The sequence below is a fragment of the Arachis hypogaea genome, chromosome 14 (assembly GCF_003086295.3).
Source record: "Arachis hypogaea cultivar Tifrunner chromosome 14, arahy.Tifrunner.gnm2.J5K5, whole genome shotgun sequence".
Classification (NCBI taxonomy): Eukaryota; Viridiplantae; Streptophyta; class Magnoliopsida; order Fabales; family Fabaceae; genus Arachis; species Arachis hypogaea.
In genome coordinates, this window is record NC_092049.1 from 91,462,792 (window position 1) to 91,485,562 (window position 22,771).

The following is a 22,771-nucleotide window of genomic DNA, read 5'->3' on the forward strand; positions in this document are numbered from 1 at the left end:
AAATCCTAAATCCTAATCCTAAGAGACTCTCTCTAAAAACTACATCTAAAATATAAAAAGTGAATTATGAGAGCCTCCCAATGAATGGATGTATTCCCCCACTTTATAGCCTCTAATCTGTGTTTTCTGGGCTGCAAACTGGGTCAAAAACAGTCCAGAATTTGCTGGTTTCGAATTTTGCCACGCTGGTTTTTCGTCACTGCGACGCGGCCACATGGATCACGTGGTCGCGTCGCCTAGCGTCAGAGGAACTATAGCATATTATATATCAAATCGAAGCCCCAGACGTTAGCTTTCCAACACAACTGAAACCGCATTGTTTGGACCTCTGTAGCCAAAGTTATAGCTGTTTGAGTGCGAAGAGGTCAGGCTGGACAGCTTAGCAATTTCTCCAACTTCTTGTATTCCTTCCACTTTTGCATGCTTCCTTTCCATCCTCTGAGCCATTCCTGTCCTGTAATCTCTGAAATCACTTAACACACATATCAAGGCATGTAATGGTAATAAGAGAGGATTAATAATGAGCAAATATAAGATCAAAGAAGCATGTTTTCAATCATAGCACAAAATCAGGAAGGAGTTGTAAAACCATGCAAATAGTATGAATAAGTGGGTAAAGAGTTAATAAAAACCACTCAATTGAGCACAAGATAAACCATAAAATAGTGGTTTATCAACCTCCCCACACTTAAACACTAGCATGTCCTCATGCTAAACTCAAGAGAAACTAGATAAAAACCATAAAGATGAAGAGGAATGGTAGAATGTATGAAATGCAACCTATCTATATGAATGCAACTACATGCAAAATGTTTCTACCTACTTGGTTAAAAGTAAACAAATCTTTTAAGAACAAATATGAATTGGATTTCACTAATTCAAATCATGAAAATGAAGTACAAATAGACTTGTAGAAGAAAATAGCTCATGAAAGCCGGGAACAAGGAATTGAGCATCGAACCCTCACTGGTAGTGTATACACTCTAATCACTCAAGTGTTTAAGGTTCGATCCTCTCAATTCTCTACTATCCTTGCTTTCTAAGGCTTGCTCTTCATCTAACAACCAACACAAATTTAATGCACAGATACACATATCAAGAGGTCTTTTAAGGGTTGTAATGGGGTTAGGGTCAAGGTAGGATTATATTTGGCCAAGTGGACTAAAATCTGAATCCTTAATTAACTTAAACTTTCCACCTAACTTAAACAATCCATGTAATCATAATACAAAATCTAACTATCCATTAACCATGTTTTCCACATATTCATGCATTCTAATTTTAAGTACAGTACATATGCATTGCTTTCAACATTTACTTTGGGGCATTTTGTCCCCTTTTACTTATTTGCTCTCTTTTTCTTTTTTTTCTTTTTTTTAATAACTTTTTTTTCTTTTGTTTTTCTCAATGCATATGATTAATTTATTGAATGCATGAACATATTCTCAACATTCTTTCACATTTTCAGAAAATTCTAACATACTCAATTCTTAAACCAAATGTTTCCAAACCCACTTTCTCCACACTTAAATCATAAGTACTCTCACTAGTCTAAGCTAACTAAGGATTCAAATTAAGGACATTATTGTTTTCCGCTTAGAGTTAATGATGTGCTAAAGTAAAGAACAAAGGGGTAAAATAGGCTCAAATTGGTTTGCAAAGGATAATGAAAGGTAAGGCCATATGGGTATGTAAGCTCAGTGAAACAAAGGCCTCAATCATGTAAGTGTATGCATACATCAAATTATGGAAATATATAATTAAGCAAGACAAAGATCACAATTTTAGAGAGAAAAAAACACACATCAAAAATAAAATATTGGTTAAAAAATGCAACCAATTTAAATAGGCTCAAAATCTCACAAGTTTTGTGTGTTCGAGCTCTAAACCATGTTCCAGTATAATATCTCTTCAAACAAGTGTAACATTAAGTTTTATTCAAATTAGTGAAATTCTCTAAAAAGCTTTTTTGAAAAAGAAAATATTACTTTAACCAAGTGGTAAAATATGCAAAAATCAAACAAATATGCAATCAATCATGCAAATGCAACAATGAACAAACAGAGAAAATAAAACAATGGTGTTGAGAAGAAAGTACTAACCCACGGAGATCGGTATCGACCTCCCCACACTTAAAGATTGCACCGTCCTCGGTGCATGCTAAGATGTGCAAGTGGATGGGGGTTGTGGTTCCTCAGCTGGGGCTCTTTTTGTTCCTTTCCTTACTGTTGATTTGGGAATGGCTTTCACTTTTCCTTTCTTGGTGGCCATCCTGAAAAAGGGAAAAGAAAGTAAATTAAATTCAAAGAGATATATATAGCAAGGAAGAGAATGGAAAAGGTGGTGATGGATGCACATTAAGATAGAACTGACATTAACACATGCTCGCGAGTACATGTGAAAAGCCATCAATGGAAAATAGCTAGTGCATATAAGGACAAGTGAATGCAAGGTGTTTATTGGCATGCCAGCAAAGGGCATGAGTAGCATAGATCAAGCATTACTTGTAACAAACCATCATGTTTGTATTGACAATTAATTTCAATTAATACAATAGTAAAGGGAGTTTATGAAAAGCAAGCATTGAATAGTATAAAGTAAAATAGAGAAGTGCATAATGCCATATGGGCTTTTTCACAAACACATAGCATGCATAGTAAATAAGCTATTTGAAAGTATTAAATTGAACATGCAAGAAACCCTTTAAAAAGTAATATATAATTGTCAAACCATTGTAATAATCCAAAAATATAGAAAAATAATGACCCAAATAAATATCTAACACCAATGAAAAAAATGCAATGAATGAAAGTATGCAAATAAATTAAATAAAATAGAATGAGAGGGAAAAAGGATGAGAAGAAGAAAAAGAAAGTGAGAAAGGAGAGAGAAGGAAGAAATTAGGATTAGAAAAGAGAAGATAAGAAAATTGGCACTAATCTGGATAGGTTGTGCAACGCTGGCGATGCGGTCGCGTGGTGCGCGATAAGGTTGGGTGACGCGGACGCGTGGGGCACGCGATCGCGTGACTCGATTTGTGCTAGTGGCGCGAGTGCAGCCTCGCGGTCGCACAACTCTCTGTTCAAAACTCAGTATTGCCAAAATCTAGGGTGACGCGGTCGCGTGGTTGACGCGATCGCGCGGGTGGCCTTATTTCCAATATGACGCGGACGCGTAGGTGACGCGTTCGCATGGCAGGGCTTGTGCTACTAGCACGAGTCCAGCCTAACTCTAGCTCAACTTTCGGCTATGCACCTGGTTGACGTCGATTTTCAGGTCACGCGGCCGCATGGGAGGCCATTATTCCCATATGACGCAGTCACGTGGGGTGATTTGTGCCATTGGCACGCCTCCAGCACTGCTTCTGTGAAACTCTATGTTCATATTAATATTGTCTCCCATCTCCTTGCGACGCGGACGCGTTGCTGATGCGGTCGCGTCGCGTGGCACTTTTTTTTTTTTTTTGAAAAATGCAGAATGCAGTGGTAATATGAATGTGATGCAAAACTCCAGGTTCAATATAACAAAATAAAATAAAATTCAAAAACAAATAAAACTAAATAAAAATGAAAAAGAACGATCATACCATGGCGGGTTGTCTCCCACCTAGCACTTTTAGTTAGAGTCCTTAAGTTGGACATTTGATGAGCTTCCTGTTATGGTGGCTTATGCTTGTATTCATCCAGGAATCTCCACCAGTGTTTGTGATTCCAGTAACCTCCGGGGTCCCAAACTAGGCATGTAAAGGCCTTAAAAAGCTTCAAACGGATTCTTAGGCTCCTGGGGTGACAAATGCCAGAACAGATTCCAGGATCCCAAACTTTACTTTTACACCCGTTTTTGTCTCGAACTGCATTTTTCCAGCCGGGTGAAAGGTGATCTGAATTCTCACTGCAACGACCAAACAGCTTCCTAGACCCATTCAATTGAGCTTTATACCAACCCTTGCGTTTGAACTTAAAGCTTCCAACCATGATGAACCTTGCAGGACAATTCTTACCACTGGCCCTTTTCCTCTTACTCTTAATGCCACAAAGAGCTCTAAGTTGACCACCCGTCTCCAGTAGCCCATATTCAAGTGGGATTAGAAAGCTATGGGATATGAATTTTACCCACTTGAATGTTGTGAAGGATGATGGAAACTTAGGGGGAGGTCTTTTTAATGAAATTGCAAGCTCCATTCCCTTGTGCTCTTTTCTGATAACTACCACTTCTTTGCAAGCTTCTTCAATTTCAACCTCTTCCTCTTGGTAGCTCTCTTTCAATTCAATCTCTTCTTCATTGCTTTCCAAGGGCATGGGAGGTTGTGCTTCTTCTTCTTGAATCTCCATCTCCTGATCAACCTCTTCCAAGTCTTCAACTATGATATGCTTTGGAGGTTGTACACCCTCCTCAGCATCAATTACAACCGTCTTGGAAGGAGGCTCTATGTCTTGACTTTCCCATGGAGGTTCTGCATCTCCTAAGTCTTCAACCAACTCTTCTTCTTGAACAATGACAGCTTCTTCTACTTGTTCTAGTACGAATTCATTCTCTGTCTTGTCCACTGGGGTTTCTGGTATCTCCTTCATGCTATGCTCTTCACTAGACTGTCCATATGGGGCTGTGGCTGATCCTTGTGTATTTAAGCGTCTAGAAGCCCATTGAATTAATACTTGCCCCAGTTGTTGAACGGTTGCCTAAAATTTAATTACTGTTTCCCTTAGGCGATCCTCTGCTTCTCGGGTTGCCGGACTTGGACATGCTACAAAAGAAAGTGGTGGTGGTTGGGAGTGATTAGATTGGAATTGGGGTGGTTCTATATATGGTTCATATGGCTCATAAGGTGGTTGGTATGGTGGTTGAGGGTTAGGGTCATATGGAGGTGAATGGCGGAAAGGGACTTGTGAGTTTGGTGGTCCAAAGTTATGTTGAGGAAAGGGTTCATAGGCATATGGTGGTGGTTGTTGATAATTAAAAGAGTGCTCACCATAGCCATTGCCTTGATATGCATCACAGAATGGTTGTTGATGGTCCATTGGAGGTGGTTGTTGCCATGAGGGTTGATTAAATCCTTGTGGCTCCTCCCATCTTTGATTCTTCCAACTTTGATGCATATTTTCATTATAGTTTCCATTCCTAACAACAACATTGGAATCAAACTTGAAGCGAGAGGGGTGAGAATTCATAGTAGCAAATAAAAAATTAAAAACAAAAATAAAAATAAATTTAAATTAAAAGGTTATTTAAATTTTGAATTTTTAAATTTTTGAAATTTGAATTTTGAAATTTTGAAATTTGAATTTTGAATTTTGAAAATTTTTGAATTTGAATTTTGAAAAAAAAAATTTAAATTTAAATTTTTGAAATTTGATTTTTTTGAAATAAGATAAGATAAAATAAAAATTTTAAAATAAAAACCAATAACCTCTTAACTTAAGAAAAAGCAAAAATAAAAATAAAAACAAATAAACAAGCAAAAATAAAATATTTACAATAACCAATAATAAGGCACACGTTTGCAATTCCTCGGCAACGGCGCCATGTTGACGTTGGGTTTTTTGCCAGTAAAGAATGTCATAAAAACAGTCGTGTTGTAGATATAGTCTCTAAACCGACAAAAATCCCTTCGTACAAACGTTTTGGTTGTCACAAGTAACAAACCCCTTTTAAAATTGATAACCGAGTATTTAAACCTCGGGTCGTCTTCTCAAGGAATTGCAAGGAGGTGTTCTTATTATTGATTATGAAAAAGTGTGTTTTTGGGGAATGTTGAGTTTGGGCAATGGGCACAGGTATATTTAAATGACAAATAAAATAAATTAACAATAATAAAATCTCTTGGCAAGGTATGGAGAACTGGGGGTCCTATCCTAGTTATCCTTATCAATTGTGATGAGAATTGGATTCTTCCCCTACCTTATTAACCTCCAACTATGAATGTAAGTTAAGTGGACAAATTAATTCCAATTTTCAATCAACAATGAGTTTGATAACTCAAGAGTTACCAATGTCTCAACCAAAGCCAAAAGAGAAAAATCCAAATTATTTATATAATAAAAAGAGAGCAATCATAAGTCTGAAATACTTCGAATTATATTAAATAAAATGTTCAAATCATAACATGGGAATTCATAAATCAAATTGGAAAAATAAATAAAAATAAAGAACCTGAGATTGAGAGTCACTCCTAAAACTAAGAGAAATCCTAAATCCTAATCCTAAGAGAGAGGAGAGAACCTCTCTCTCTAAAAAACTACATCTACTCCTAAAATTATGAATTATGGAAGCATCCTTATGAATGGATGCAATCCCCACTTTATAGCCTCTAATCTGTGTTTTCTGAGCCGCAAACTGGGTCAAAAACAGTCCAGAATTCGCTGGTTTCGAATTTTGCCACGCTGGTTTTTCGTCACTGCGACGTGGCCGCATGGATCACGCGGTGGCATCACCTAGCGTCAGGGGAACTATAGCATATTATATATCAAATCGAAGCCCCAGACGTTAGCTTTCCAACGCAACTGGAATCGCATCGTTTGGACCTCTGTAACTAAAGTTATAGCCGTTTGAGTGCAGAGAGGTCAGGCTGGACAGCTTAGCAATTTCTCCAACTTCTTGCATTCCTTCCACTTTTGCATGCTTTCTTCCCATCCTCCAAGCCATTCCTGCCTTATAATATCTGAAAATACTTAACACACATATCAAGGCATCTAATGATAATAAGAAAGGATTAATAATAAGCAATTATAAGATCAAAGAAGCATGTTTTCAATCATAGCACAAAATCAGGAAGGAAATATAAAACCATGCAAATAGTATGAATAAGTGGGTAAAGAGTAGATAAAAACCACTCAATTGAGCACAAGATAAACTATAAAATAGTGGTTTATCAAGGCCACGCACCAGAAATTACAAAAAATGCTCCCAGCAATTTCTGAAGCCCTTTTTGGCCCAGATCCAAGTACAGAAAGCACAGATTAGAGGTTATAAAGTGGGGGAATGCATCCATTCAAAGGAAAGTCTCCAATTATTTTACTTTTGATGATTTACAGATAGTTTTTAGAGAGAGATTCTCTCCTCTCTCTCTTAGGATTAGGATTTAGGATTTTTCTTGCTTTCATGATTGTCCCTTTTTATCAGGTTCAACTTTCCTTTTTATTATCTTCTCAATTTAATTTATGAACTTTTCTATGTTACAGATAATTCTCTTAATTAATGTTATTTGAGGTATTTCAGTTTATGATTGCTCTCTTTTGTTTATGTTACTGTTACTTCCAACCTGAAGATATTTTTATTCGAGTAGATTTACTTTTCCCCTTTTGGTCTTGGTTAAGAAATCAATAACTCAGGAGTTATCAAACTCAACGTGATCGATAATTGTTATCTTTGCTAATTGAATTGAACTTCAATAATTCCAGTCCTTTCTTAGGAATTGACTAGAACCTGAAGATCAGACTAATTAATCCACTTGATCTTCCCTTGCTTTAATAAAGGCTAACTAAGTGGGATTAAGATTCAATTCCCGTCTCCATTGATAAGGATAACTAGGATAGGACTTCCAATTTCTCATACCTTGCCAAAAGTGTGTTTTACAGTTATTTATTTATTTTACTTGTCACTCAAATTACTTGTTCCTTACTTTCAAAACCCCCAATTTACAATCTTCATAACCAATAGTAAGAACATACCTCCCTGCAGTTCCTTGAGAAGACGACCCGAGGTTTAAATACTTCGGTTATTAATTTTAAAGGGGTTTGTCACTTGTGACAACCAAAACGTTTGTATGAAGGGATTTCTGTCGGTTTAGAAACTATATCTACAACGCGACTATTTTTATAAAATTCTTTACCAGCAAAAATCCTAACGTCAAAATGGCGCCGTTGCCGGGGATTTGCAAACGTGTGCCTTATTATTGGTTATTGTAAATATTTTATTTTACCTGTTTATTTATTTTATTTTTGCTTTTTAATTTTTATTAGCTACTATGAATTCTCACCCCTCTCGCTTTGAGTTTGGTTCTAATATTGTTGCAAGGAGTGAAAGTTATAACAGGAATATGCATCAAGGTCAGAGAAATCAAAGATGGATGGAGCTAAGAGGATTTGATCAACCCTTTAGGCAACAACACCCTCCAAGATATCATGGACAAAGACCATTCTACAATGCATACCAAGCTGATAGATATGGTGGACCACCCTGTAACTACCAACAAGCCCTACCCTGTGCTTATAGACCACCCTCTCAACGTAGCTTCGAACCACCACACTCACAAGTTCTTTTTCACCATTCACCCCCATATGATCCTTATTTACCCCAATCCCAATCCGATTACTCCCAAACACCACCACTTCCCTACGTACCATGTCCAAATCCATCACCTCCAGGATCACAGGCTCGCCTCAAGGAAACAGTAGATCAACTTCAAACAACCCTTCATCAACTGGAGCAAGCAATAAGTCAATTATCTTCTAGACGTTCGGGCATTCAAGGACCTCCCACAATCCCATGTGGACAATCTAATGAAGAGCGTAGCATGAAGGAGATACTAGAAACTCCAGTGGACAAAACAGAGCGTGACTTCGTACTGGAACAAGTAGAGGAAGCTGTCATTATAAATGAAGAAGAGTTGGTTGAAGACTTAGGAGACACTAAACTTCCATGGGAATCCAGAGTTGTGGAAAATTCTGTCAAGGACGTTACAATTAATGCTAAGGAGGATAGTGCACAACCCCCAAGGTAAGTCTTTTATGAAGAACTAGACGGAATAATCCAAGAAGCAAATCTCCTTGATGATGATAGTCACATGTCAAGTTCTCCTAGTAATGAACTTGCATCCGCAAGTGAATTCTCTGAGATTAAAGAACCTTATCCAAGTGAATACGAAGAAGATGCGGAGGTAGATTTCTCTCAACCTCCAGCTTATGACTTGAGTGATGAGGAAGACATAGAAGACTTTGATCAGGACGATGTTGCATTTGAAGAATTCTGCAAGGAAGTGGAGAAATTCACAGAAGAGCACAAGGGAGTAGAACTTACAGAACCACTGGAAATACCTACCCCAAGGCCATTACCACCTAATACAAGCTTCAAGTGGGTACAATCCTTAACCTTTATCTTTACTTTTCCACTTGAATATGGTTTGCTTGAAACAGATGGCCAGCTTAGAGCTCTCTGCGGCTTTAAGAGTAAGAGGGAAATGGCTCGCACTCAGAGCTGGTGCACAAGGTTCAATAAGGTTCCACGCTTCAACTCGAAGTGCACAGATTGGCATCATGTTCAATCGAATAGATCTCGGAAAATGTTTGATTATCTTGGTGAGAATCTAATTTCTAAACCGCCCGGATGGAAAAATATAGATCAAGACGAAGGCGGATTTAAAAGCAAAGTTTGGGATCCTAAAATCTATTCTGACATTCGTCACCCCGGGAGCCTGAGAATCTGTTTGAAGCTGCTCAGAAGCTTTACATGCCTAGTTTGGGACCCCGGAGGCTGTTGGTATTCCAAATATTGGTGGAGATTTCTGGATGAGTTTAAGCATAAGCCACCATAACAAGAAGCTCATCCAATGTCCAACTTAAGGACTTTAACTAAAAGTGCTAGGTGGGAAACAACCCACCATGGTATGGTCGTTTCTTTTTCAGTTTTATTTCGTGTTATTCATTTTTATTCTTTTTTTTCAATTGAACCTGAATATTATTCATTAGCATTGCATACTGCAAAATTGCATAATTGCATATAAAAAAAAGGGGCGTGCGACGCGACCGCATTGCTCATGCGATCGCGTCAGTTGCGAAAACCACCTCCCACGCGTCCGCATCATTCACGCGGCCGCGTGATCTGAAAATCGGCGTAAAGATCCAACGCCCAGAAAGTTGGGCTGGAATCGTGCGGCTGTTGTGCGTTTCGCACAAAACGACCCACGCGGTTGCGTCCCTGACACAATCGCATCCCTTGCACAACACCCATCCCACGCGATAGCGTGAGCGATGCGTCCGCGTCATGCGGATATCATGGCACCCCAGTGGAGATAGAGAGTTGTGCCAAAACGACGCTGGAATTGTGTGATTCGCACAATTTCCGGAAACGCGGTCGCATGCCCCACGCGACCGCGTCATTAATCCTTTTTCCATTCCATGCGGTCGCATTACTCACGCAATCGCGTCAACCCCCATTCCACCCCAGCCACGCGATCGCGTGGATTCAAATTCATTAACCCCCCCAATGACGTGAAACCCTACCCTGTTGCGCCGCCCCCCCTCCCTCCAACCCCTTTCTTCTTCCTCTTCTCTGCAACCCCCCTCTCCACCCCTCACCACCCACAACCACCACCACCGGTCGCACCACCGTCGACCATCCAGCCACGACCGCGACGCCACCCCCCTTTTTCCTTCCCTCTCTTTCTTCTTCTTCTCTTCTCTTCTTTCCTCCACCACCGCTGCCCCCTCTGCAACCACCACCCCCACCGCGCCACCATCACCGCCACGTAACCCACCACCAACACCCTCACCCCTTCCCTTCCTTCCCCCTTAACACCTACCCCTCCTATTACCCCTACCCAAAAACCCCCTGCCTCCGAACAGCCACCACCACCGCGCTAACCGCCCCTCAACCGCCACGTCAGCCACCACCACAACCACCCCCTACCATCTCTCTGTCCTACTTTTATTCATACACCTACCAGGTTCCGCCAAATGCCACTCTTTCAATTCATAGTTAATTGCATATTTTTCCGTTTATGTTCAAAATTAGGCTAGTTAGATATGCATGTTGTAGTGGATTCTAGGTGGTTAGGTAGCCTAGGATGTGGTTAATGGATCTAGGCCTGATTAAATACACTGTTCTTGCTACTTGTTTTATAATTTTTGCAATTCTATTGTTGCTGTGATCTAAGTATTGTTCATATGATATTCTTACTGTTCATACTGCTATTGCGACTGCTCTTTCATGTTCATATTATTTATATCTATTTACAGTTTATTTTAATTTATATGAACTACTCTGCCTGCTGTTTATTTTCTGGGAACATCCAATTTTAGCTGGAATGCTGCCCAATTTTCTGTAAATTGTTTTGATTCTCATTCATGTATTGGTTTTGGCATTTTCAATTTTGCTTTCCTTAGCTTTCACCAAACTAATTCCTGAATGCACGGGCCAGCATTCCTATTCCTTTTGTTTCCCCGATTAATAAATCACATTATTGATAATTTGATTTCCAATTTTCGTTAGTGATATATCTATATGAATCATCAACAACTTGATTTTCTTGCTTGAATATGAGTTGTGTGTTGCTTCAAATTGTGAATTTCTTGTTACTTAGAAACCAATCATCTTGCCACTTACTCTGACTTTCTTTTTACTAACTCACTGATTTTTTATTTCTAACCTCTTTTTCAATTTAACACCACTTTTAACTTCCTAACAACCCCCCTCTACTTTTTGACTCACTCTTTACTTTTACTTTTTAACTCAAGGCATGTTTATGGTTTTTCCTAATTAACATGAATTCTATTTATATTACATTTTGGATTGAAATTTTTCATCTCAGCTTTTTAATTCCGAACCAATCCAAAATGCACAATTATTCAACTCATTTCATTATTCTACTGCTCCTTTGCCACTATGTGCTTATTTTGTTATTTGCCTACTTGTTTTCCTGTTTTTATTATATCCTAGATTTCTGTTTTTCAGGATGTCTGACACCCAAAGAAAAGGAAAAGAAAAGGCAACAACTGGCAAACAGAAAAGAGAAGAATCCTCTATGTCCATCCTGGACATCATGCATGATGACTCCTGGCGGGAGAAACACTTTACCCCGCAGGAGAAGGCTAACCAGCTACTCCCTGCCACTGATCCCATCAAGTTTGCAAACAGATACTGCGAGCTGAAGTATCCGGTGTTTGCAACCTCCAGAAACCTGTACCTAGAGTGGACTCTGAAAATTCCGGCAGAACTCCAGCAATACACCTCCGATCAAATCAAACAAAGAGACTGGTTCTTCCTGGAGAGAAACCTGGCAGAGGTCAATGCTTCTTGGGTAAGAGAGTTTTACTGCAATTATTTCAAAACTTCCTTAGATGCAGTGAACCTAAGAGGGAAGCAGATACTGGTCACTGAAGAGGCCATTGAGGATATTCTGCAACTTCAGCCTAAATCTGATCAGCTTGATGGTTACCAAAAGGCTGAGGAGGACATGCGCTTCATGAGGTTTGACTGGGATGCGGTCAAGGCAAGGATAGCCCTTGACCCGACTGTCCCATGGGTCATGGGTCAGAACACCACCATGCCTAAGGGAATCAAGCGGATATACTTAAATGATGAGGCTCGGCTCTGGCACCAGATCCTGAGCAACTTTATTATGCTGAGTACTCATGAGACGGAGCTACCTGCTGCTATGATCACCCTCCTCTGGTGTGTGATGAAGGGTAAGGACCTGTACCTGCCACGATTCATCCGGTACTACATGGCCAGGGTCCACGTCAGAGGCACTCTCCCCTTCCCATATCTGATTACCCAGCTCGGACGTCGAGCTGACGTGCCTTGGGAGGATGCTGATGAGAAGCCACCTGCTGCAGAATGCAAAAATATTATCCCTCACAGCAGGAACTTTCTGGCTTTGGGCTACAGACCTCCATTCCTCACTGCCCCTGATGAGACAGCCACACCTTTAGCTGGCCCCTCTTCATCTACTGCTATCCCAGCTACCACCACTGCACCTCCACCTGCCTCAGAGCCAGTTTATCACCTCATGCACCGCCTATTTCAGCAGCTAGATCAGATAGAGCATCGCAACCGGCGCCAATATGAGAGATCTGAGCATCGCAGCAAGCGACGCTATGAGCACCTAAAGCTGATGATACGATCTGGCAGCGACATCCCCTCCGAGCCTGACACACCATCAGAGCCATCTGAGGAGGAGGTGGATGATCATGAGGCGGAGACCCATCCACAGAGAGAGGCTGAGCAGGCAGGCCCGGAACAGGCTGCATCACAGCAGGAGGAGCCACATCAGATTCAGGCTGCAGACCCAAAGGTTCCTATACAGTCAGCACCTCCTCTGCAGCAGGTGGTGCACGAAATTGTGATCCCTGATAATGGCTCCAAAAACTTGGTGCTCTAATCTTAATTCATAATTTGTCACAACTTCGATACAACTGACCAGCAAGTGCACTGGGTCGTCCAAGTAATAAAATCTTACGTGAGTAAGGGTCGATCCCACGGAGATTGTTGGTATGAAGCAAGCTATGGTCATCTTGTAAATCTCAGTCAGGCGGATATCAAATGGTTATGGAGTTTTCGAATAATAATAATAAATAAACAGAAAATAAAGATAGAAATACTTATGTAAATCATTGGTGAGAATTTCAAATAAGCGTATAGAGATGCTTTCGTTCCTCTGAACCTCTACTTTCCTGCTGTCTTCATCCAATCATTCCTACTCCTTTCCATGGCAAGCTGTATATAGGGCATCACCGTTGTCAATGGCTACTTCCCATCCTCTCTGTGAAAAAGGTCCAAATGCTCTGTCACGGCACGGCTAATCATCTGGAGGTTCTCGATCATACTAGAATAGGATTCACCCTCCTTTTGCGTCTGTCACTACGCCCAGCACTCGCGAGTTTGAAGTTCGTCACAGCCATCCCTTCCCAGATCCTACTCGGAATACCACAGACAAGGTTTAGACTTTCCGGATCTCAGGAATGGCCATCCATGGGTTCTAACTTATACCACGAAGATTCTACGGTCCCCTGTATTAGATATCTAAGAGATACTCATTCTAGCTTGTTTGCATGTAGAACGGAAGTGTTTGTCAGGCACGCGTTCATAAGTGAGAATGATGATGAGCGTCACATAATCATCACATTCATCATGTTCTTGGGTGCGAAAAGATATCTTAGAAGCGGAATAAGTTGAATTGAATATAAAACAATAGTACTTTACATTAAATCATGAGGAACAGCAGAGCTCTACACCTTAATCTATGGAGTGCAGAAACTCTACCGTTGAAAATACATAAGTGATGAAGGTCCAGGAATGGCCGAATGGCCAGCCCCCAAACGTCATCAATATGATCCCAAAGTTGAACTAAAAATCATAAGATCTCCTAATACAATAGTAAAAAGTCCTATTTATACTAAACTAGCTACTAGGGTTTACAGAAGTAAGTAATTGATGCATAAATCCACTTTCGGGGCCCACTTGGTGTGTGTTTGGGCTGAGCTTGAAGTTTACACATGCAGAGGCTTCTTTTGGAGTTGAACGCCAAGTTGTAATGTATTTTTGGCGTTCAACTCTGGTTCGTGACGTGTTTCTGGCGTTTAACTCCAGACTGCAGCGTAGAACTGGCGTTCAACGCCCTTTTTCTTCATCTAAACTTGGGCAAAGTATGGACTATTATATATTTCTGGAAAGCCCTAGATGTCTACTTTCTAACGCAATTAGAAGCGCGCCATTTTGAGTTCTGTAGCTCGAGAAAATCCACTTTGAGTGCAGGGAGGTCAGAATCTAACAGCATCAGCAGTCCTTCTTCAACCTCTGAATCTGATTTTTGCTCAAGTCCCTCAATTTCAGCCAGAAAATACCTGAAATCACAGAAAAATACACAAAATCATAGTAAAGTCCAGAAATGTGAATTTAACATAAAAACTAATAAAAACATCCCTAAAAGTAACTAGATCCTACTAAAAATATACTAAAAACAATGCCAAAAAGCGTATAAATTATTCGCTCATCACAACACCAAACTTAAATTGTTGCTTGTCCCCAAGCAACTGAAAATCAAATAGGATAAAAAGAAGAGAATATACTATAAATTCCAAAATATCAATGAAACATAGCTCCAATCAGATGAGCGGGACTTGTAGCTTTTTGCCTCTTGAATAGTTTTGGCATCTCACTTTATCCATTGAAGTTCAGAATGATTGGCATCTATAGGAACTTAGAGTTTAGATAGTGTTATTGACTCTCCTAGTTCAGTATGTTGATTCTTGAACACAGCTACTTTATGAGTCTTGGCCGTGGCCCTAAGCACTTTGTTTTCCAGTATTACCACCGGATACATAAATGCCACAGACACATAATTGGGTGAACCTTTTCAGATTGTGACTAAGCTTTGCTAAAGTCCCCAATTAGAGGTGTCCAGGGTTCTTAAGCACACTCTCTTTTGCTTTGGACCTTGACTTTAACCGCTCAGTCTCAAGTTTTCACTTGACACCTTCACGCCACAAGCACATGGTTAGGGACAGCTTGGTTTAGCCGCTTAGGCCAGGATTTTATTCCTTTAGGCCCTCATATCCACTGATGTTGAAAGCCTTGGGATCCTTTTTATTTACTCTTGCCTTTTGATTTTAAGGGTTACTAGCTTTTTGCTCTTGCCTCTTGGTTTTAAGAGTTTTTGGCTTTTTCTGCTTGCTTTTTCTTTTTTTTTTCTTTTTTTGCCATTTTTTTCTGCAAGCTTTTGTATTCACTGCTTTTTCTTGCTTCAAGAATCATTTTTATGAATTTTCAGATTATCAAATAACATGTCTCCTTGTCATCATTCTTTCAAGAGCCAACATATTTAACATTCTTAAACAACAACTTCAAAAGACATATGCACTGTTCAAGCATTCATTCAGAAAACAAAAAGTATTGTCACCACATCAATATAATTAAACTAAGTTCAAGGATAAATTTGAAACTCATGTACTTCTTGTTCTTTTGAATTAAAATATTTTTCATTTAAGAGAGGTGATGGATTCATATTCACTACTTTAAGGCATAGACACTTAGATACTAATGATCATGTAATAAAGACACAAACATAGATAAACACTTAACATAAAGAAAACGAAAAACAGAAAATTTGAGAACAAGGAATGAGTCCACCTTAGTGATGGTGGCGTTTTCTTCTTGAGGAACCAATGATGTCCTTGAGCTCTTCTATGTCTCTTCCTTGTCTTTGTTGCTCCTCCCTCATAGCTCTTTGATCTTCTCTAATTTCATGGAGGATGATGGAGTGATCTTGATGTTCCACCCTTAATTGTCCCATGTTGGAACTCAGTTCTCCTAGGGAGGTGTTGATTTGCTCCCAAAAGTTCTGTGGAGGAAAGTGCATCCCTTGAGGCATCTCAGGGATTTCTTGGTGATGAGCTTCTTCATGCGTCTCTTGAGATCCATGAATAGGCTCTCTTGTTTGCTCCATCCTTTTCTTAGTGATGGGCTTGTCCTCATCAATAAGGGTATCTCCCTCTATGTCAATCCCAGCCGAATTACATAGATGGCAAATGAGGTGAGGAAAAGCTAACCTTGCCATAGTGGAGGACTTGTCAGCCACCTTGTAGAGTTCTTGAGGTATAATCTCATGAACCTCCACCTCTTCTCCACTCATGATGCTATGGATCATGATGGCCCGGTCTATAGTAACTTCAGACCGGTTGCTAGTGGAAATGATTGAGCGTTGAATGAACTCTAACCATCCTCTAGCTACAGGCTTAAGGTCCAGTCTTCTCAGTTGAACCGGTTTGCCTTTTGAGTCAATCTTCCATTGAGCTCCTTCCACACATATGTCCATGAGGACTTGGTCCAACCTTTGATCAAAGTTGACTCTTCTTGTGTAGGGGCGTGCGTTCTCTTCCATCATTGGCAAGTTGAACGCCAACATCACATTTTCTGGACTAAAATCTAAGTATTTCCCCCAAACCATAGTGAGATAATTCTTTGGGTTTGGGTTCTTACTTTGATCATGGTTCCTAGTGATCCATGCATTAGCATAGAACTCTTGAACCATTAGAATTCCGACTTGTTGGATGGGGTTTGTTAGAACTTCCCAACCTCTTCTATGGATCTCATGTCGGATTTCCGAATACTCATTTTTCTTGAGTTTGAAAGGGACCTCGGGAATAACCTTCTTCTTGGCCACAACATCATAGAAGTGGTCTTGATGGGCTTTGGAGATGAATCTTTCCATCTCCCATGACTCGGAGGTGGAAGCTTTTGTCTTTCCTTTCCCTTTTCTAGAGGATTCTCCGGTCTTAGGTGCCATCAATGGTAATGGAAAAACAAAAAAAAGCTATGCTTTTACCACACCAAACTTAGAATATTGCTCGCCCTCAAGCAAGAGAAGAAAGAAGAGATGAAGGAGAAAAAGAAATGGAGGAGAGGGAGAGAGGTTTGTGTTTCGGCCAAGAAGAGGAAGAGAGGGTTGTGTTGTGTGAAAATGAAGAAGAATTGACGGGTTTATATAGTGTAGGGAGAGGGGTTAGGTTCGGCCATTCAGGGTGGGTTTGGGTGGAAAAGTGATTTTGAATTTTGAAGGTAGGTGGGGTTTATGGATGTGAGTGGTGAATGGAAAACAGAATGGATGACTGTGAATTGAGAGAGAGATGGTGATATAGGATTATGAGGAGGGAAGGTGAGTGGAGGTATGTGGGGATCCTGTGAGGTCCACAGATGCTGAGATGATCCTGTGGGGTCCACAGATCCTGAGGTGTCAAGGAATTGCATCCCTGTACCAATTAGGCATGTAAAATGCTTTTGCATGCAATTCTGGTGTTTAAACGCCGAATTGGTGCTTGTTCTGGGCGTTCAGCGCCCAGATGCAGCATGTTTCTGGCGTTGAACGCCAGTTCTATGCTTGTTTCTGGCGTTCAGCGCCAGCTTTCCTCAGTGTGCATTCCTGGCGTCTGAACGCCAGGATGCTGCTTGTTTTGGGCGTTCAACGCCAGATCCATGCTCTGTTCTGGCGTTGAACGCCAGCCAGATGCTCCTTACTAGCGTTTAAACGCCAGTAAGCCCTTCCTCCAGGGTGTGATTTTTCTTCTGCTATTTTTGATTCTGTTTGATTTTTCTATTTATTTTGTGACTCCACATGATCATGAACCTAATAAAACATGAAAGAACAATAAAATAAAAATAAAATTAGATAAATAAAAATTGGGTTGCCTCCCAACAAGCGCTTCTTTAATGTCAATAGCTTGACAGTGGGCTCTCATGGAGCCACACAGGTGATCAGGTCAATTTTATAGACTCCCAACACCAAACTTAGAGTTTGGATATGGGAGTTCAACACCAAACTTAGAGTTTGGCTGAGGCCTCCCAACACCAAACTTAGAGTTTGACTGTGGGGGCTTTAGTTGACTCTGTACTGAGAGAAGCTTACTGTGCCTCTTTTCCATGTTTACAGAAGGATGACCTTGAGTTTTAAACACAAGGGAGTCCTCATTCAATTGAAGGACTAGTTCACCTCTGTCTATATCAATCACAGCTCTTGCTGTGGCTAGGAAGGGTCTTCCAAGAATGATGGATTCATCCTCATCCTTCCCAGTATCCAGGATTATGAAATCAGCAGGGATGTAAAGGCCTTCAACCTTTACTAACACATCCTCTACTTGTCCATAAGCCTCTTTTCTTGAGTTGTCTGCCATCTCTAATGAGATTCTGGTAGCTTGCACCTCAAAGATTCCCAGTTTCTCCATTACAGAGAGTGGCATGAGGTTTATTTCTGACCCAAGATCACATAGAGCCTTCTCAAAGGTTATGGTGCCTATGGTACAAGGTATTAGGAACTTTCCAGGATCCTGTTTCTTCTGAGGCAATCTCAGTTGATCCAATGCATTTAGTTCATTGGTGAACAGGGGAGGTTCATCTCCCCAAGTTTCATTACCAAATAAATTGGCATTCAGCTTCATGATTGCACCAAGGAACTTGGCAACTTGCTCTTCAGTAACATCTTCATTCTCTTCAGAAGAAGAATACTCATCAGAGCTCATGAAGGGCGTAAGGAGGTTTAATGGAATCTCCATGGTCTCTAGATGAGCCTCAGATTCTTTTGGTTCCTCAAAGGGATCTCTTTGTTGATCACTGGACGTCCCAGGAGGTCTTCCTCACTGGGATTCACGTCCTCCTCCTCTTCTATGGTTTCGGCCATCATGGTCATTTAAATGGCCTTGCACTCTCTTTTTGGATTTTCTTCTGTATTGCTTGGGAGAGCACTAGGAGGGGTTTCAATGATCTTCTTACTCAACTGGCCCACTTGTGCCTCCAAATTTCTAATGGAGGACCTTGTTTCATTCATGAAACTCAGAGTGGCCTTAGATAGATCAGAGACTAAGTTTTCTAAATTAAAGGTATTTTGTTCAGAGTTCTTTGTCTGTTGCTGAGTGGATGATGGAAAAGGCTTGCTATTACTAAACCTATTTCTTCCATCATTATTAAAGCCTTGTTGAGGCTTTTGTTGATCCTTCCATGAGAGATTTGGGTAATTTCTCCATGAGGAATTATAGGTGTTTCCATGGGGTTCACCCATGTAATTCACCTCTGCAATTGCAGGATTCTCAGGATCATAAGCTTCTTCTTCAGAAGATGCCTCTTGAGTACTGTTGGATGCAGCTTGCATTCCATTCAGACTCTGAGAAATCATATTGACTTGCTGAGTCAATATTTTATTCTGAGCCAATATGGCATTCAAAGTATCAATTTCAAGAACTCCCTTCTTCTGAGGTGTCACATTACTCACAGGATTCCTCTCAGAAGTGTACATGAACTGGTTGTTAGCAACCATGTCAATGAGTTCTTGAGCTTCTGCAGGCATTTTCTTTAGGTGAATGGATCCACCTGCAGAAGTATCCAATGACATCTTAGCTAATTCAGACAGACCATCATAGAATATATCCAGGATGGTCCATTCTGAAAGCATATCAGAAGGACACTTTCTGGTCAGTTCCTTGTATCTCTCCCAAGCGTCATAGAGGGATTCACCTTCTTTCTGTCTGAAGGTTTGAACATCCACTCTAAGCTTACTCAGCTTTTGAGGAGGAAAGAACTTGGCTAAGAAGCCTTGACCAGCTTATCCCAAGAGTTCGGGCTATCCTTAGGTTGAGAGTCCAACCATATTCTAGCTTTGTCTCTTACAGCAAACGGGAAAAGCATGAGCCTGTAGACTTCAGGATCTACTCCATTAGTCTTAACAGTGTCACATATCTGCAAGAATTCAGTTAAGAACTGAAAGGGATCTTCAGATGGAAGTCCATGAAACTTGCAGTTTTGTTGCATCAGAGAAACTAATTGAGGTTTAAGCTCAAAATTGTTTGCTCCAATGGCAGGAATGGAGATGCTTCTTCCATGTAAATTGGAATTAGGTGCAGTAAAGTCACCAAGCATCCTCCTTGCATTATTATTATTTTCGGCTGCCATCTCCTCTTCCTGTTCGAAAATTCTTATAAGGTTGTCTCTGGATTGTTGTATTTTAGCTTTTCTTAGTTTCCTCTTCAGAGTCCTTTTAGGTTCAGGGTCTGCTTCAACAAGAATGTTCTTGTCCTTGCTCCTACTCATATGACAAAGAAGGGAATAACAAAGAAAATATGGAATCCTCTATGTCACAGTATAGAGATTCCTTTGTGTGAGTAGAAGAAGAAAAGAATGTAATGTAAAGAAAGAGAAGGCAGGAGAATCCAAACACAAGGGTGAGAGGAGCAGAGATATGAGATGAAGAGAAGTGTTAGTAAGTAATAAATAAATAGAAGGAGATGGGAGAGAGGAAATTTCGAAAAATAAATTTTGAAAAAGAGTTAATGATTTTCAAAAATTAAGATAAAATTAAAATTAAAATTAAAAATTAAAACAATTAATTAATTAAAAAGAATTTTTGAAAAAGTGGGAGGTATTTTTGAAAATTAGAGAGGGATAGTTAGTTAGGTAGTTTTGAAAGAGATAAGAAACAAACAAAAAGTTAATTAGTTAGTTGAAACAAATTTTGAAAATCAAATTTTAAAAGATAAGAAGATAAGAAGTTAGAAAAGATATTTGAAAAAGATAAGATAAAAAGATATTTTTGAAAAGATATGATTGAAATTAGTTTTGAAAAAGATTTGATTTTTAAAATCACAATTAATGACTTGATTCATAAGAAATCACAAGATATGATTCTAGAACTCAAAGTTTGAATCTTTCTTAACAAGTAAGTAACAAACTTGAAATTTTGAATCAAAACATTAAGTGTTGATGATATTTTCGAAAATATGATGTATAATTAAAAAAAAATTTAAAAAAAAAAGATTTTTAAAATTTTCGAAAATAAATAAGAAAAATGAAAAAGATATGATTTTTGAAAAAGATTTTGAAAAAGATAAGATTTTTAAATTGAAAATTTGATTTGACTCATAAGAAACAATTGAATTTTAAAAAGTTTTGAAAAAGTCAATCCAAATTTTCGAAATTTATGAGTGAAAAAGGGAAAGATATTTTTTTTTTTGAATTTTTAATGATGAAAGAGAAAAACATGAAAAAGACTCATAACATAAAAATTATGAATCAAAACACACAATGTATGCAAGAACACTATGAATGTCAAGATGAACACCAAGAATACTTTGAAGATCAAGATGAACATCAAGACTTATTTTTGAAAAATTTTCAAGAAAAGAAAACATGCAAGACACCAAACTTAGAAATTTTTCATGTATAGACACTATGAATGCAAGAATGCATATGAAAAACAAGAAAAGACACAAAACAAGAAAATATGAAGATCAAACAAGAAGATTGGCTAAGAACAACTTGAAGATCATGAAGAACACTATGAATGCATGAATTTTCGAAAAATGCAAAAAAAATTTTTAGAAAAAAAAATGCAATTGACACCAAACTTAAAAATTGACTCAAGACTCAAACAAGAAACACAAAATATTTTTTGATTTTTATGATTTTATGATTTTTTTGTATTTTCTTTTAAATTTTTTCGAAAAACATATAGGAAAAAGAAAATAAGAAATTCAAAATTTTTAATAAGAATCCCAGGAATCTTTCAATGTTGGCCTAAAGCTCCAATCCAAGGGTTGGGCATGGCTTAATAGCCAGCCAGCTTTAGGATATAAATCAGGCATGCAACAGCTGATATTCCAATTAACTTGCCTCTATGCTGATGGTTGGAAGCCACAGTCCAAAAGAATTAGACATGGCTTTACAGCCAGCCAGGCTTCAACATGCTTCATGAAACACTAGAATTCATTCTTAAAAATTTAGAATAGTTTTCGAAAACAGATGAGAAATTTTTGAAAGATTTTTGAAAAATTTTTGAAAATAAAACAAAAAGAAAATTACCTAATCTGAGCAACAAGATGAACCGTCAGTTGTCTAAACTCGAACAATCCCCGGCAACGGCGCCAAAAACTTAGTGCACGAAATTGTGATCCCTGATAATGGCTCCAAAAACTTGGTGCTCTAATCTTAATTCATAATTTGTCACAACTTTGATACAACTGACCAGCAAGTGCACTGGGTCGTCCAAGTAATAAAACCTTACGTGAGTAAGGGTCGATCCCACGGAGATTGTTGGTATGAAGCAAGCTATGGTCATCTTGTAAATCTCAGTCAGGCGGATATCAAATGGTTATGGAGTTTTCGAATAATAATAATAAATAAACAGAAAATAAAGATAGAAATACTTATGTAAATCATTGGTGAGAATTTCAGATAAGCGTATAGAGATGCTTTCGTTCCTCTGAACCTCTGCTTTCCTGCTGTCTTCATCCAATCATTCCTACTCCTTTCCATGGCAAGCTGTATGTAGGGCATCACCGTTGTCAATGGCTACTTCCCATCCTCTCTGTGAAAAAGGTCCAAATGCTCTGCCATGGCACGGCTAATCATCTGGAGGTTCTCGATCATACTGGAATAGGATTCACCCTCCTTTTGCGTCTGTCACTACACCCAGCACTCGCGAGTTTGAAGTTTGTCACAGCCATCCCTTCCCAGATCCTACTCGGAATATCACAGACAAGGTTTAGACTTTCCGGATCTCAGGAATGGCCATCCATGG

At 39.3% G+C, this 22,771-nt stretch overlaps 1 non-coding gene across 1 annotated transcript; it reads left to right on the forward strand.

Annotated features, from left to right (window-relative positions):
• The first annotated feature begins 19,645 nt into the window (after positions 1-19,645).
• Positions 19,646-19,753, forward strand: LOC112746548 (small nucleolar RNA R71). The gene has a single exon (XR_003174427.1). It is a non-coding gene; the product is annotated as a small nucleolar RNA R71 (small nucleolar RNA).
• The last annotated feature ends 3,018 nt before the right edge of the window (positions 19,754-22,771 follow it).